This window comes from Pristis pectinata, chromosome 12 (assembly GCF_009764475.1).
Source record: "Pristis pectinata isolate sPriPec2 chromosome 12, sPriPec2.1.pri, whole genome shotgun sequence".
NCBI classification, from domain to species: Eukaryota; Metazoa; Chordata; class Chondrichthyes; order Rhinopristiformes; family Pristidae; genus Pristis; species Pristis pectinata.
The window spans coordinates 22,319,138-22,326,220 of NC_067416.1; positions in this window are offsets into that span (position 1 = coordinate 22,319,138).

Genomic DNA, 7,083 nt, shown 5'->3' on the forward strand with positions numbered 1-7,083 from the left:
GCAGATGGTTTTCATTCAGAAACATTCCATGGATTTGTCAGGCTGGAATGCTAATGCCATTGTGCTGTGTAGGCGTGTCAGTGACCTTTTGAAATGGCTGTCTTTTGCGATTTGTTTACCTTCATTTTTAGCAATTTTAAGTGCCGTGAAATTAGGATCATTTGTGGGAACAGCACTCTATTATGCTCTGTGTTTCCCAGCCTACTTTTTGGATTGCTTAAATGCTTGTATTATAGTAAGGAAAAAATAAAAACATTGAATTTGCATTATTGATAAAGCAATATATGAATTAGCCATAACTAATTGTCGATTACAAATACTCATAGATCACACAAATCACAGCTTGGCTGAATTGGATTTGTATTTACATCTGGCAATCTGTTTATTGTTATAACATCAGTGTACTCGGTTCTGCGAGAAAATGAAAGAGCAAGCTACATTCAGATTGTATTTAAAGATCACGTATTTGTCAGAAGTTGCATGAGAATAATGTGTATCTCTTCTTAATTATTTTAGTTTTATTCTCTCATAAGATTGAATGTTGCAACACCCTTTCAAATCTAGTATTTTGCCAAGCTCTGTGGGTGCTTCTGTACTGAGGCTCCCAGCTCTCCTTTTCTGAATTATAATAAGTTAAATGTTTTGTAACTGTTAAAATTGTTGTGTATTCATGGAACCTCATCAAATTTCAAATGAGTCATTGATATGTTTCTTTGCACAAAGATGTCCTTTTATTTAATCTCCTCAATGCTGATAGTCCCCATAATTCCTAATGCTATTGAAATACAGCAAGCATACATGTCAATGGTAGTGGCGCCATGACACTTGCCTTCATTTATTCAGAGACAGATCTAGTGAGGCTGTTGATGATGCCATTACCTTACCAACTATATCTGTGACTGAATAATTAAAGGAAAGACTCGCTCAAATATTTCTCCTCTGGATGTGCTAAAATCTCTAGTCCTGACTTTGAGAATAATGTCATGGTTTGTGACACCTGAATCCTGACAAATTCACTTAAAAGCTTTTTTTTTAATTTCTGGATTAGTATTTCTGTGTAAAAAAAAAGCAACTGATCTGGTCCACTTATTCATCTGTACCAGAGTGAAACCTGCACACTATTGTACAGACTTGGAAGGTAATGTTCTTTCCTGGTGTTCATGTAAAACAGGTGACTCTTTGTCAATGAACTGATCCCAGTCACCAGTGTCATTAAACACAGTGCTGCCAGCTTTGCTATCACTCCTGTACGTCAGTTACCCAGCTCTGTTTTACATCTGTGTGCAAAAACACAAGATAGCATGGCATGAAAACAGAAAACTTAACTCGTCGAGCATATTCATCCAACGGGTGATTTGTAATTTACCAAAGGTAGGTGAAGGTGGTCCCAGAATTGAACTTCTGTGATATAATCCATGATTGAATACTCAGTCCACCAATGTTAGGCACTATGATAGACATGAAAAATTCCTATGGAAAATTATAATTTGCTCTTGTTGATTTTTCTGATAATGGTGAAGAATTAATCCAATGCATGTTTTATATCTAGAATTGCTGCAATGTTATCACAGCAGTATGGAAGGCCAATAGAAACCAATCTCTACTAAGGATGGATGCTTGAATTATTGTGTGCATTGCTTTTGAACTATTCTAGTCTTCACAGATTCAAAAATGTTTTACTACTTTTTAATGGAGAGGAAGGAGCAGAGGGGTCACTCTAATGTTGCTTGTGAAAGTCTCACAAAGATCAAAAACTTAAATTGGGAGGTTCACTGAATAATGTAGTCAGGTTCTGTTGAGTAACACTATACTGAAACTAACATTGTTGATTTTGGCAATATATGCCCTAAATAATGTGTAGTACATTTTTGCAAATGTTGGCATTTAGCCGAACAGGTGCAATCTCTGAAGCCAGCTCTTACAGGGATACAGTGCAAACAACACTCTTCCAGCTACTGGGGAGTGTAGTCATTGACTTAATAGATGATTCAAGGATGGGAGAGTGCTCGAAAGGGTCAGTAGGATTTGGAAAGGCTGCTGAAGAGGAGTTGCATGTTCCTTGTGCAAGGCAAGGCAGATCACAGAGTCCCTACAGGGCTACATTTAGGTGTTGTTGGTATGAGATTGCCAAAGAGATCTCTGCACGTGCATGAGTGCATGCAATTTATAGAATGACTGCAAAACAAGCCACTCCCCGTGCCTGTTCTCCCTGCTCTTGTGGGATGAAGGAAAGGTTGATGAAGTTTCCTCTCCTTGAGCTTGGGGTTTGGTTCACTTCCCACTGCCTCAGAAAAATAGCCAATATAATCAAAGACCCTTCCCACCCCGGACATTCTCTCTTCTCCCCCCCTTCCATTAGGTAGAAGATACAAAAGCTTGAAAACTCGTACCACCAGGCTCAAGGACAGCTTCGATCCACTATTATGAGACACTTGAATGGACCCCTTTTACGATAAAGCCAAACTCTTGATTTCTCAGTGTCCCTTGCACCTTATTTGCTGACCTGCACTGTACTTTCTCTATAACTGTAACACTGTATTCTGCATTCTGTTATTGTTTTTCCTTTTGCGCTACCTCGATGTACTTATGTGTTTGGAATGATCTGTCTGGATGGCATGTAAAATAAAGTTTTTCTCTGTATCTCAGTACATGTGGCAATAATAAACCAATCACCAATTACTTCTCTTATGAGTATCCAGCAGCAAACTGTGACATTTAGCAGAGGTCATGAAATAATTTGGCCGAGAATAATCCTGAGCCTAGGAAGCTGAGTGTGACTGAGACCATGACCACCGTGGGAAAGCAATCAATTTAGCGATGTGAGGGTCACAAATCTCAGAGAGGATGAAGAAAGCAGTTGAGTGTTGACTGCTAAGTAACAAGGTTTCAGGGGAAGCATGGTTAGCAAAACTCAGTTGTTCTGTGAGTAAATGGGAACCATTTTTTCAGATCAGTGAGATTGAAATTCTTTCTGCTACAAGTTTTGCATATTACACTTCTGTTGACATCATTTGGTCAAATTAAACTCCAAGAGAAAAATGTTGCTCAGGAGAATAAAAATCCCACTGAAATGTCAGGAGTTGAATCTTTTGAGGGAACACTAAAACATCCAGAAATGTAATCAAAATTGTTCACCTCTGGTGCTAATCCAATTTTCGATGCAGAGCACATTTTGTGTGAGCGAAATAGACTGCCCTGTCTTGAGTACTCACTGCATTGCCAATGGGAGACACAGTTTGAAAAGAAAGCAGCTGGATGTTTTCTGTTACAGTTCCTTTTATATTCATATTTGCTAAACCAGGGCAAAACAAAATGTTTATTTCAATACTAAGAATATTCTAATTTCAGTTGGGACCTGATAACAAACGTTGATCCACTGACTTGAAAAATTTCCAACAGCCCTTGATATAATAGACAATGGTAGGAATTGAGCTTTGGTAATACAATCCACAGGAAAAAGTATTTTTAAAAACAATTAATCACTGCCATAAACTTAAAAGCAAAATCATTGTGACATAGTGTGCTCAACAAATATGAACTCTGTGGCTGGTCGACCAACTAACTCCATAGTGAAGCATTGAATGGGTAGCAGACAACCCAAGCTTCCAATTAATTTACGGAAAATATTCATAAATGGAAATTAGAAATAGAAAATTCTTTCCCTCACCTCAGTTCTAAATATCCTTTATCCTGCTAATTCCCTAATTCTAGATTCTTCAGTCTGGGGAACTTGTCTCTTAGAATCTGGTACAACTCAGTGAGATCACCTCTCACCCTTCTAATCTCCAGAGAACATGAGTCATTACTATTCAGGTTGGCTTTAAGACATGCTTCACGATGCTCTACAATGACTAAAGATGTAGCTTATTCTGGCACAAAATAATTTGTCCTGTGATGTTAATGAATTACTGGCTCAAATATACTCAGCTCAGACCAATCTCAGGAAAATATCCTACATAATATTGTTGTTACCTGTTCAATTCTATGAGAGCTACACTGGCACTGATTTGAAGAGTCTGAGCTATTCCTAATGACCTTGTGTCTATTTACAATATGACAAAGATTTTTCAGATAAATACAGTATATCCTAGATTCTGCACTGTGATAGATTTACAACGTAACATCTATTAATTATTTGTGCCCTAATTTCTGAAACTGAGATAATTTTATTTGAGTACCTATGAATCTTTCAATCTCACTGTGTGTGATCATTTGTGTATCAATCAATAATGTACTCAGAATAAAATATTTTTAATTAGGAATATCAAAAGTTGATTTAGTTTGACTATTAAATGCCAAATATGAAATGTATTTTATAACATAAGTTAAAATTTTCATTCCATAGGGCTGTGCCATATATCCATTTAAATTGCTTAATTTATCTGAAAACATATGTAGAGCAAAACTCCAGCTTGCCTGCCTGCATCTCTGCCAACTATCCCATAGTTGAATGTTTACCCTTTATTATTGTTTCCTCTGTTCTCTTCTACTTATTAGCTTTACTTCCTCCTTGCTTGCTGGTGTTCCCACTGATACTAGTGTGTAAAAAGGATATGTAGTTCTTCAATGAAGATTCACCAAGGTAGCTATTGGTGGTCCCATCAGAAGATCTGGCTGCATTCAAAACATAACTCATTGTTTTTACTTGGACACCATTACCTTTTTCTGCTAAGCATCACCCATGGAAGAATTGTCCTCTTACGGGAGGTACTAATATAAATGCCAGTGTTTATCATATCTTGTTTGTTTAATCTTGAATATCATACATTCAGAAGATCAAAATGAGCTGAAATATGTTGTAACAGATAATCTGCTGGAGGATCTCAGTGGGTTGAGCAGCATCTGTAGGAGGAAAGAAATTGTCGACGTTTCAGGTCGAAACCTTGCATCAGGAAACATGAATCATGAAATACATTGCACCTATATTAAACAGTGGACTCTGAAGTCGTCTATTTTATAATAAGTTATTTTATGAATGTGTCATGTTCATGAATTGCTTTCTCAATTTTAGCATGTTCTGTTGTTTTACATACATTTAGTAATGTATATTTGTTGATGATAGTCCTATAATCTATTCCTTTGTGCCAATAACACTGAGGTAGTGGCTTTGGTTTGAGGATGTGTCCTTTCTTTGAATGTAAGCGTCTTCCCTGAAAAAAAAGTCTATGTAAATATGCATCTGATTGCACCTCACAAGCAGCTGTCTGTTACTTTGACATCATGTGTGCTAGGATTTTCCTAAAGCCTTTTACATGCCCTGAAGTTCAAAAGGCAAGGGTCAGTTCCATCAGCTGTCATGATGTAAAGTAGAGGTTGTCAGCACATGCAGAGTTACAAATTGACACTGTGTAAATTTCCTAACATCTGGCACTTGGCTTCTCTACACAGAACATGGTTTGCTTTCCTTTCTCTTTTCCTTTCTCATATTTCCGGCAATAAATACCACGTTGCTTATCATCACTTAACAATCTGTTTGAATACTTCCATGATATATCAATGTGTCAGTTAGGTGAAGTAATTTACTTCAGATTTTGAATATTTCCTACAGCTTTTGGTTGTCAACTAATATACTTTGTGATGCTAAAAAATATTTTCGATGTGTTTGTGTAACTATTTCCACACATGATGCTCCCTTGTTTTCAGATTTTGAGCTCTATTCTTAATTAGAGATTGAAGATTGCAGTGATTTTAGTTTTGCAAGTGAAAACTCCGATAATCCAGCATCAAATTGTTTGGAAATCCTGATGGTGCAGCATCTGGCTCATTCTTTAGCCCGGAATATGTGTGTGGGTCTGGAGTGCCAGAACCAGGGGTATGGAGTGTGGCTGGGGCTGGGGGCTGGGTTGTGGGCTGAGTGTTTGTCTGGAGGTTTAGGGTCCAGAACACCAGGGTCACGAACATGCAGACTTGCAGATAGAGCCAGGGTCCAGGATGCTTGTGTATTTCCCATTGCCTTTAAACTCACCAGATCCACTGGAAGATGTATTAATCTACTGTGTAATATGTAAAAATGTGAAATAAAAGTGTGCTTGCGTATTATGGGAGCAACGTCTAATAATTTGGAAAATCTGTTAGTCCAAGGGAATTTTACTGTACCTCTCAATTATACAGTATAATAAAGTAGCCCATATCTGCAACAGAAGTATTAACTTGCAACTGAGCATTGTTACACAGGCTTTCCAACCAAAAGACTATTACTGAGTTTGATAGCAAGCAAAGTTTAACCACTTCAGAGGATGTGGACAGAGCAAAATATCCCGTGTTACCAGGCCTTGTAAGAAAAATAAGTTGCCATTCAAAGCAAGCAGCACAAGATAGCTTTTAGATACCATGAGAAACCACAACCAGAAGGAACCTGGCAACAAGTCAGAAGCTCCACCTCTTTACACCTCATAATATCCAATTAGACAGCAGAGCAGTTGACTGATTAGAGCATTGTTGTCTTATAGAGCTATCTGTACATCTCATAAAAACATCCTCATGAGCAACTTCTGGATAAAACAAATCCAGAAAAGCAACTCACTACTTTCAATACATTTAAGAAATTAATAAAAAGCAAGGTAAATTCTGTTTATTATAAACAAGATTAATATCACTGTCTCCAGCCTATCTGATGAAAACTCAGGAGCTTCAACATGCTCCATGCCAGAGCTGAAAAAATAGTTAGACTTATTGTTTATTGTTATTCAGTGAAATCTGCTGGAGGGTATCATTGAATAATCATCCATTTATTTCTTGGATACATACGTATTATCTTAGACACAACAACCCAGAAAATTAGCAAAGGTTGAACAATAAAAGCATTATCACAAGATGTGCCTTGATTATGAGCCTATGACTTGTAAAAACAAGTCCCTGCTTCCAGCTTTGTAACTGAAGTTATTCGCACACACCGTTTTGCTCTCTCCTTAAAAACTTGCCTTTCTATATTTACAGCAGCACCCTGAAGCATTTGGATTTAACCACACCCTTCAAGAAACTATTTCACAGGCATGGCAGGGGAATGGGAAATCAAGCAAAAGTTAAGAAGAAAGAAAAGCAGAACTCAAAATGGGAAGCAGAGAAGTGATGAGAGAGTTTGAG